Source organism: Molossus molossus, unplaced genomic scaffold (assembly GCF_014108415.1).
Source record: "Molossus molossus isolate mMolMol1 unplaced genomic scaffold, mMolMol1.p scaffold_m16_p_19, whole genome shotgun sequence".
Classification (NCBI taxonomy): Eukaryota; Metazoa; Chordata; class Mammalia; order Chiroptera; family Molossidae; genus Molossus; species Molossus molossus.
Window position 1 is genome coordinate 8,299,092 of NW_023425354.1, and position 11,479 is coordinate 8,310,570.

Here is an 11,479-nt window from a genome sequence, read left to right on the forward strand (position 1 = left end):
TGGAGAAAATGGGACTCTAGTACACTGTTGCTGGGAATGCAGACTGGTGCAGTCACTATGGAAAACATTATGGTGTTACCTCAAAAAATTAAAAATTGAACTGCCTTTTGACCCAGTGATCCCACTTCTAGGAATATATCCTAAAAAGCCTAAAACACCAATCAGAAAGAATATATGTACTCCTATGTTCATAGCAGCACTATTTACAATAGCTAAGATGTGGAAACAGCCCAAGTGTCCATCAGTAGATGAGTGGGTAAAAAAGCTCTGGTACATATACCCAATGGAATACTATGCAGCTGAAAAAAAAAGAAAGATCTCTTGCCCTTTGAGATGACATGGAGGGATCTGGAGAGTATTATGCTAAGCAAAATAAGCCAATCAGAGAGAGACAAGTACCATATGACCTCACTTTTTTGTAGAATATAATGAACAAAATAAGCTGATGAACAAAAATAGACCCAGAGACATGAAAGTAGGGAACAGACTGACAAACCTCAGAGGAATAGGAGGGAAGGCGGGAAGATATAAACCAAAGAACCTATATGCATATATGCACAACCAATGGACACAAACAATAGTGCTGTGAAGGAGAAGGGGGGACAGGATCAGGGAGGAGGGTATCAATGGGGGGAAAAGGAGAAACATCTGTAACAAAAATAAATTAATTAATAAAAACAAACAAACAAACAAAAAAGACATTCTTAGTTTACTGGCTGTGCAAAAGCATGCTGTGGGCCAGCTACAGCCTCGAACTGGACTGTGGTTTGCCAACTCCTTATAGGGGGTCAAGATATTTATCCTGCCACCTTAGCAACGACTGAGGTACTATAAACAACAGACACCTTCTGCCTGTAAACCATGGATCAGCTGAACTACAGACACCTTTTATCTGGAGGTGCAAAGAAGTCTGAAGGGACTAATCCCACAGGAAGCTCACGTCCTGGGTGAGCAATAATCAAGCATTTCCTCCCTGGGGCCATTACCAGTGTCTGCGTACGTGCTGGCAGAACATTGGGCCTGCCAAAAACAGAAGGGCTTTGCTGGGGAATGGAGAAATCAACAGAAATTGTAGCAGCCAAGCCAACTGGCAGGACCTATTTGAATCTAGGGATATTCTAAAATCAAAGCTACTTTTCTCTAGCCGCTAGATCTCAACCACGGGAAAGACTCATGGACACAGACAATACTATATTGATTGTCAGAGGGAAGCGGTAGTGGGTGGAGGTAGAAGAAGGTAAAGGGGGGATCAGTGGTAAGGGAAGGAGACTTGACTTGGGGTAGTGAGCACATACTGTAATATACAGATGATGTATCTTAGAATTGTATACCTGAAATCTATATAATTTTATTAACCAATGTCACCCCCCAAATTCAGTTAAAGAAAAGTATTTCTCTAAGTGTGGAATAGAGGGAGGTCAGGGTATGGCTGGAGTTTGGCTAGAAGGCATAGAAAAATCTCTAGTGCACAATGTAAAACCACGAGAAAGAGAAGCTGCCCTACATTGACTAAGACGTTGCAACCAGCTAGCAGGACTTTGAAATAACGAATATAAGCACGGTAAAGAAAAGAGAGAAAAAATATGTAGAACACGAGGAAAATGTGGATGGAGAATTTCAGCAGAGAGAAGGCATCCTTTCAAAAAAGAATCAAATGCAAACTCTAGAACTGATATCCTTTTTAAATTAAGAGTTTATAGAATCAACTTAACCACAGACTAGGTACTGCATAAGAAAGAATAGGTGAACTTAATGATATGATGAAGTGAGGAAACCTGAAACAATGGATTAGTAACAATGCCAGATGGTTTAGAAGTAGTGATGTTTGTAAAGCTGAATGCGTATGCCTGTGAAAAACTATACCTTCTATCTGTAAAGGTAAGTCAGGTTTACAACAAAGTTTCTCATTTGATCATGACCCTTCCAATTCTCATCTTCATCTCCCTATTCACATGTTATATGAAGAGAACCAAGCAAGTATGTGGACTGTTTTGCATTCAGATTGACCTCATTCATCTAAAACATCTGGATTATGTAGGTAAAGTTGTGCTCTGTGGGTAGAATTAACCAGACAATTGACTTTTCTTTCTTTTTTCTTTCACAATTATATCAGGTCTAAATCTGGCCTCAATCTCAACATAGTGTTCCTTGGCAGTCTTTTTCCAAACTGTTGCTACTGCATGGACTGTTTCAAGACACCTAAGTGTTTTCTATTCTTTAAAATCTACACTCATACCACTTATAAGAAACTATGTGGAACAACTCAACGAGAAGTGCAAAAGAGGGGAAGATGAGAAACTCTCTCACCTTGAACTCCACACGTGAGGAGAGCAGTTGCTGGGATCACTTCTCCTTTTATTTCGGTGGCTTTTCTGGTGTAAGAGACACTGGTGCGGTCTCCTCCGGCAGAAGGTAAACATCTGGAGTTGATCTGTCTCAGCTTAGGAAAGAATTGTCAGCAATTCAGCATCGCCTATAAAAGTTTTACGGGAGATGAGCAATACCTCTCGAGCCTGACCAAAGATCCTAATACCAACCTGAAAATTGGCTGTTCCTCCCTAATGAGAGCGTGTTGACTGGTAGATGCCCTGGCCTGGCTTTCACTACGGTTTATGTGAATTCTTAGAAGAAATCAAAGGCTGGGGGTCATTCCCTGCTTGTCGTTTAGGAAAGAGCTCCTGGTTTTGCCAGAGATTAAACCCAACAGTTACGAGCCCCTACTCACTGTTCTTCGTGTTCTCATCAAACCCCACCCTGGATGTGATGACATTGATATCATCTAGCAAAGATGCCCACACCTGCTCCCCAAGAGAGAAGAAGGCTCCTCTATCTGGGCAGTCCTCTGCTACAATCTTGTCTTATCTTTACACACCACCATCCTGAGCCCCTGGGACCAAGGACTATCAACCGTGCTGGGCGCTGGTGAAGCCAGCGACCCCTCTCAAGCTGATAACAGGGCGATGCATGAATTGGCCTTTTCAACCAACCCCATGTTGTCCAGCCAGAGCTTATCTCCAGTTTGAAGGAAGGAAAAGCTGAACTTGGCTAAAAGCTTTTCTTTATTCTCTCTTCCCTTGATATCCTATAAGTCGCCAGGGGAGCCGAATATTGCAAAATCCTGTCATGAAACAGCAGGCTGATAAACTGAAAAATAAAACCAGATGTGGAGCGGAGAAGGTTTTCTGGACATTTGTTTCTCGCTTTGGACCGGTTCACGTGCTGGGCCTCTTTAACCCTCTTCCCACTCAGAAAAATCGAATATTTCCTCTGCTTCTGACTATCGCAGTCCTTGGATAATTCACATCTTTGGCTAATCACCTCTCCCACATTGAAGTCGAAATAAAGTGATGGGAAAATGCAAAATAAAAATAATATGTGACATTTATTGCATGCGTATGTGCCAAACACTCTGCAGGCAATATTTCATTTAAATAGAGAGGGGGTGCTGAGCTCCCTTCCCAGGGCCAGACGGCGTGGAGTCAAATCTCAGCTCTCGCGCTCGCTCGCTGAGCGGCCGGGACCAAGGGAAATCAGAACACCAGTGACTCCTGCTTTACGAGTTAACATTTGTAAATTGCTTGGAACAGTGTTGGCACAATGTAAAAGCTCAGTAAGTATAAACTCTTCCTCGTATTATAATGCGATGAAAAAGGTAGTCTTTGCGATCCTAGGATTTCACCCGAAGAGCTGAATCTCAGGGGCATTAACTCACTGGTCAAACATTAAGCAAAATTAAGGCCCAGGTCCTTGTCTCTTGGACTCTATCGCCCAAGTACTGAGCCAGGATGCCACACAGTACAATTTTCAAGGCAAAACCGAAACGGAGACCCCGCCAACCTAGGAACTTCACAGTGATCTGTACATATGTGTGGACAAAGTATGTAATTCAGGCCCCGATCTCGGACACTTGGCATTCACCGATTTGGATGCGAACTCTCTGTTCCTCAACTTGCCACTCGCTCCACGAAGGCACGATGTCTTTGAGCATCCTAGGATTTGAGGTACGGAAACGACACTGACTTTGCAAAGGCTCCGATCTTTCATAGCCGAGGAGGGAGAACAACAAAACCAAAGAACTCCTGACACGGATGGACGAACTGGAGAGGATGGGAGCTGCCCTTTCAGCCGGCTTCACCTGAGATTTCTCACATGGGAGCGTCTTGGAGGCAGGTTCGAGAAGCCCGAACTCGTGATGGATGATGTGCGAAGTGCTTATTATCCACCTGACAAGACTTCCCAAGAGAGGATGTTTCTGTGGTTGGATAATTCAGTAACCCAAGGGTTTCCACCTTTTCACATGACTCCGCTGAGCCTATTTCCTGTTATTCCCAGTCTTGTCCTCACATGATGGCTGTGAGGTAAGCCTGGATTTTAATGGGGTCCATGACCTCCCTTATAGCCAACTCAGACATGTCACTCATTTCTGACCACTCATAGATGAACGTGACTTAGGCAGGTTTCAGACGGGGCCTTTCTATCTACCATCCTCCTTCCATCTTGTACCCATTAGGGTCGGCAGGATGCAAACAGTAGACTCAGCACCAAAGGATCTGCAACATCAACACGAAACCCCTTACTAGTATATGAAAGGATATGCCATTTTAATCTCATTGAAGCAACTACAACTTTCATTCCCGTTCACTTGTATCCCATGTATCCTGATGATAATGGCTCTGCTCATTTTCTCCAATAGCCCACATTTGATACTGCAACAGGAATGGTGGTCTAAGTATGAAACAATCCATTTCACTGTCCAGGGGCAACCATTGTTTCACTGTACCCATGCCTCATCTAGTCCCCGCCTACTTCCTGTGGGTGTCACATTCCTCTGCTCCACACTACCTGTACCCCAGTGATCCAGGCCTTTCTGCTCCCCGGGGAGGAAACTAAAATGAAACAACATCAATAAAAATCCAATCCCCACTCTAGGGTCTTATGCTTCCTATGCTTCTTCTTCTTTTTTTTTTTTATCCTCACCCGAGCACATTTTTCCATTTTTTGTTCAGATAGAGTGGGAGGGAGAGAGAGAAAGAGAGAGAGAGAGAGAGAGAAACATCGACTTGAAAGGGACACATTGAGTGGCTGCCACCCGCACGACCAACCAGGGCCGGGGACAAACTGCAACCGAAGTACATGACCTTAGCGGGAACCGAACCCGGGTCTCTCTGGACTGCAGGCCGACGTTCTAACTGCTGAGCCAGACCAGCCACGGCTGCTTCCTATTCTTTTTCTCTGTCCTCTCTTCCCAAAGAACTGTATAGTCAGCTCTACTCCTTTAGGATGGACCTCAGCTACCATCTCCCTTTTTTTTTTTTAATATTCTTTATTGATTTTTAGAGAGAGAGGAAGGGAGAGGGAGAGAGAGATAGAAACATCGATGAGAGAGAACATCAATTGGCCGCCTCCTGCATGCCCCTCACTGGTGATCGGGCCCACAACCTGGGCATGTGTCCTGACCGGGAATTGAACCGGCAACCTCATGATGCATGGGTCGATGCTCAACCACTGAGCCACACCAGCCGGGCTCAGCTACCATCCCTTAATGAGGTCTTTCTTGACCATTTTTTCTAAAGGAACCATCATCATCACTCGTAACACTCTTTTGTTCGCTCTTGGCTTTTAACGGTATCTAAAACTTTCTTGTCTAGTTATTTGGTTATTTGTTTAGTAAGCTCCAGGACAGCTAAGACGTCATACATGTAAACAGATCAGTCTTGTCAAAGTACAGCTCTCTGTAGTTTGTATTTTCTCCAGCTTTTTGCTTAATTTCCTGGATCGCTCCCTAAGCACTCGGATTGCTTGAGGGGGCCTGTTAGCTGGAGTCTTATTACATAAATGATTTTGTGTTCCCCGTGCACATGGGAGGAAGATGTCTAATCGACCACACTTAATTCACGCTGGTCATCAGAACCTAAGAGATTTTTAAAAAATAAAATAATAAAGAAACTGGGAATAATAAGAAGTAGCTAATTGGGAGAATAAGCATCAAAACTGATGTCTCATTTGGTTGAAAATAACCAGAATCTGCTTCATGACGCTGGGAAAAGATTACTGGAATTCTTGACTCCTGGCTTAATATGCAGTCTGACCTAGGGAGACTGTTAACATTCTCTCAAGTCAGATGGACACGTTCTCACAAAAGCCCTGAGAATCTTAAGGGACAACAAGTTCAAGTCAAAGTTGGAGAAGTTCTCTGTATGTTTTCAGTTATCTTTAAAAATTAAAAACAGCTCTGTCTGCAGCTCACTTGTTTTGTGTGACCATGGAAACACTCCCTGCAAGTACTGGCGGGAAGGCAAAACAATAATTGGGAATTCATGATCAATGAAAAAAATCAACTTTGTCTTTATCTGCAAAATAACATTCCACTGTGCTGCTGATTTTTATTTTTATTAAAAAAATGTTTTCTCTTTATTGATTTTTAGAGAGAGAAGAAGAAAGAGGGAGAGAGATAGAAGCATCGATGAGAGCCCTGGCCGGTTTTGCTCAGCGGTTAGAGCGTCGGCCTGCGGTCCGGAGAGACCCGGGTTCGGTTCCCGCTAAGGGCATGTACCTCGGTTGCAGTTTGTCCCCGGCCCTGGTTGGTCGTGCGGTGGCAGCCAGTCGATGTGTCCCTTTCACATCGATGTTTCTCTCTCTCTCCCTCCCACTCTATCTGTACAAAAAAATGGGAAAATGTCCTGGGGTGAGGATTAAAAAAAAAAAGAAGCATCGATGAGAGAGAACATCAGTGAGAGAACATCGATCGGCTGCCTCCTGCTTGCCCCCCACTGGGGATCAGGCCCACAACCTGGGCACCTGCCCTGACCGGGAATTATACTGATGATCTCTTGGTGCCTGGGTCGATGCTCAACCAATGAGCCACATCGGCCAGGCTGTCCTGCTGATTTTTAAAGATCAAATTTGTTATTATTATAAAAATAATCAGTTCTTTCTTCATTCATTTGAAAACTGGTGTTTGTCCACATGGTGTGTTACATCGACACCGTGGAGCTGTAGCGTTAGTGTGTGGATGGTAAATGGATAAAGGGATGCTGACTATGGGATGAAGTGTTTTTCCCTGGGAATTTGACATACCTGCATTAAGTCACAGCATCCTATTGATGTTCTCTGCCAGCTTTCTAATGTTTCAAGCCTGTTTTCACTCTATTATTTTTCTCTAACCAGACTTAACCTTACAAACCAAATAATGACATCCTTCCTCGAAGGGGAAAAAAAAAAAAGTTTCCTCAAATTACTTCAGCGGACTTCCGTGGATGTTTTATTTTCAATAAACCTGGAGGCAAAGAGCCACTTTTGAACTTTGCCCTCTGCCCTCTGAGTTTCACAACCTGGCGAAAGATCAATACCAGAGTCAAAAGCGTCCGCAAAAATGAAAATGATATGCACAAATTGTTATTTATACATGTCCCCTGATTGTGTTTACGGAGTTTAATATAAACTTTGTCTTGTGATTAAAAGCAAATGTTCACGTTCTCTGTAGGGACCTGCTGTTCTAAATGATTATGTCTTTAAAAAAAGAAAAAAGAAAGAACAGAAACGGCCACGGACGAGAAGGAACTGAGGACGGCAGAGCCCTAGCAGGAATTCCTTTGCTGTAAAACAGCAGAAGATAATGCGTGGACCATGTGGATGTCTGGGTCAGAAAAGAGAAGCGATCAACAGAACACCATGCTGCTCTCAGAAAGGGCTTCTGAAATAGACATCACTCAAAGCAATTGGGAGGATATACCGACATTCATCGAAATGAGCATCCTTTTGAATCTGTGATTCTCCTTCTTGAAATTGACCCAAATGAAATAATCCGAGAAGCACACACAGGTCATATCTTTGATGGTTATATGGTACTTTATTGCTTATAAAAAATAATTTTAAAAGTAAACTGATAACCATAATCATAGGAAAATAAACAAGTTATATTCATTTTCTAGAGATGATGGATCCACTTAAAATGTTTTCTAGGATATCAAATTAACAGAAAATTATCAATGTCTTTGTGTCGGTGAGAAAAGCCCAAGGTACTAAAACTGAGTATCAATGCAATTCATCATTTGTACAATCTATAAATTACAGAGAGATCAAACATACAGATTAATTGTTCTATTTCTCTGGTTTTCGGTCTACAGGTAATTTTCACTTTTCCTAGTATATGCTTTTATTTTTAAATTTTTTTCTTCTAAGAATATATATTGAGTTGATAACTGGTCAAGAATTTTTTTTAATGGGTGCTGTGCAGTTTAAATTTATTTCTAAGCACACACAAAAACTACTGAATTTATCAAGGCCCTGTATACTTTACAGTGTCTGAAAAAGCAGATGGCAATAAATTCCATGCTCATTTGTCTCTTACTGATTTTTGGTGTTTCCCCACCACGGAGAGGACCCCTTAACTACTCAATCAAAAGTATTAATAAACACCCGTGAGAGAGTCAGCCGGGCTCTCTAGACAGCGCTAGGAATTTTAGAAGTTTATAATTCTTGTCCTCAGGGAGTTTACTATCTTGCTGGGGGAAACACACACACACACACACACACACACACACACGCATACACATTTACTATTGGAAGTATTTACAGAATAATTAATGGACAATTTGTGTGGTCCTGAACCAATTGTGTGGTCAGTTTGCCGAGTTTATTCCTCTTCTCGGATGAAGTTAAAACTTCAGAGAGTAGCCAGGGGTCTTGCAGAATTAATTAACAGCAACAAATACAGTAAAGCCGCAAGTCCGTTTATGACACCGCGTTTTGTCCAGCTCGGATAAAGTCCTATGAAACAGGGAGGTGACATGCATACACCTTCTCTCTGATTTTAGTTGTTGGGCACTGAAAATAAAAGCATCCAGGGTACATCCCTCAGCACATGTTTAGGTATTCCAATGAAGATGAAATATTCAATCAAATAAAGATTCAGTCTCAAGCGAGTTTAGGCATCACACCCTGTTGACTGGTGATTAATTTGGATCCAAGATAGAACTGTTGCAGCCGGGTGGAAAGAATGTCTTTTAGAAGTGACACTTCTGAATTGTGCCCTCACCTCCTATGTTCATAGATCATCTTCATACAAGTTCTAACTTAAAAAAACAACAACTGAATGATGGGGGGGAAAGTGGAGACTAATAAAAATTAGTGAAAAAGGGGCTCAATATCTGTAAGTAATTAAATTTCACATTGGTTCCTTGGAATTTAGCAGGCAAGAGATCGCATTTCACTCCATTAATTTGTTCTTTTTACTGCCCACTATAGGAAGCCAAGAATGGGGACCAGTTCCCAGATTTCTGTCTTAATATACTCATAGCATCCTTACGACTAAGAGCGTCTTCCATGATCAGCTTTTTAATCAAAGATTGCAATTTCTCTGCAAATGATGCCAAGAAGAAATGTTTCCAAATAAAACCACGATAAATTGACTTGCACCTGGAATAGAAGTAGCTATGGGTAGACCAGTTGTATAGCAAGAATATAGCAATGAATGACTGCTTTATGGTAATTTTAGAATAGATATTATATATGTTACTGTGCTTGGGCTATGGAAGGGAATGGCCATACACTTATTTAGCAACCTGTTATAAGTAGATGGATGCCTTTATTTGCTTAGCTATCAGTTTTTTATTTTGAGTGCACATAAATGTAGGAAAGTTTGCCCCAATAGCTCAATGATGAAGAATAAATAAAACAAGGCAAGATGTAGGTTCGTGTTTCTATTTTTCTATGCCAAAAGCAATCCGGGTAATTATAAACGTGCACCGAAGGAGTTAACAGTCACTTCACATGACCTTTGACTTACCTCTGCTTACACGGAAGTCGATTCCTCCACCCAACAATAAGTCAGTTGCAACACTGCAGTGCAGCGGAAAATTCATTTCATTTATTTTAAATGAAATGGGCAGCTGGATATTCCCAAGAGTGACATTATTGGGTCACTTCAGCATTAGGTGATGGGGCCGCCCAGAGAAAACTTTCCAGCTTCCTTCATGAACACCAGAGCCTGGTTCCTTTCCTCCTAGAAACTGGCTTAAAATCTCTACCATAGACTAAAGACATTCCCGCCTTTCATTTTATTCCACTTATCATTGTTGAATATCAGAATGAATTTTAAAGTGAGAGCAAAGGGTGCTGGGAATAAACCCCATACAAGTAAACTCAAAGAAAGGGCCGTGTAGTCTACACATTTCAAGGTACCAACGAGTACTTAATTTTTCGGTATGGCTTTGCCTCTTAGTAGTAAAGAAAGTTGCTTATAAAATAAACCACACACACTGACGGAACTCACAATTGGAACATTTAAATGATTATTTGCTTCTCTTTCTACCAGCTTGTAAAACATTATTTTCTTATTCTTCCTTAAATGGCCTGTGCTAATTACATACCTTGACCCTTGGCCTCCAAGTGCCTTCATTTATGGCAGCAAAATTCCTTTCCAGGGCAACACATTGGCCAGGTTTATAGGATGCTGCTACCAGGCCTTTCACTCCTGACTTCTGATTCCCTAGGTCAGGAGTCTAACCCCACATACTCAGCAAAAGAATTCCCTTCTTTCAGTGGAGGTACGGGAGTCACCTGATTCCCAAGGAATACACGCAAATTTACATAAGTGATATTTCCCTTTAGGATATCACAACGTATCGATCCACGGGTACTTTAGGGTTCGTTTCCTTTCTAAAAGAGAAAGAGGAAAAATACCATCGGAACCTAGGACGCTAGAGCTGTGTTACCCTCATGGTGCCATTTCTACAGTGATCATATAAAGGGCTTTTGAGTTGACTTCTTGAACAGTCTTCGGGTTGGAACTTTGGAAACTGCTCCGAAACGTAGACTCTCAGTCTTGTGTGATCCTAACCTGGCAAGGAGATGAGAAGTTGGAAGTGAGATGCAAGTCGAATTATTCAAGAGCAAACTCGACATTTCTATCACTCAAAGTTCTGAAAAACAAATCCCCATTATTTATTATTTCAGGTTACGCTATAGGCGTGGGCAAACGTAGGGTTACAGTTGTGAGTACACAAAACAGAGTTTGTTCTTGCATTAGTATGTATTCTTGTATTTTATATTTTTCATATATTTTTCACTACTTTTGCCCACCCCTTCCTTCAATATTTAATGAAGCTGGATTATTTAGGAAATACCTATGGCCCTTAATACATTTCCAATAGCTGGATATATCTATAACATAAGCATACATAAAAAAATTAAGTCAGATGCTAGATGAATAATGTTGGTACTTTTCATGCAACTGTGAGTGAGAAGGAAATACACATGTGTTCATATGTGCTAGCATGCAAAGCTGTGTAATGTTGGTCATTTTAATAAAACCTCTATTATAGCCACTACCTCTCTTAAGAAAATTAGAATAGGAGAATATTTGAAGTTAAATTGAATTAATCAAATTGTTTCGTACAAGAAATAATACAGTTTACGTAAAACTATGTTGAAATCTAGATTTATGCAAACAATAAAGACTAAATAATGATCTTTTACA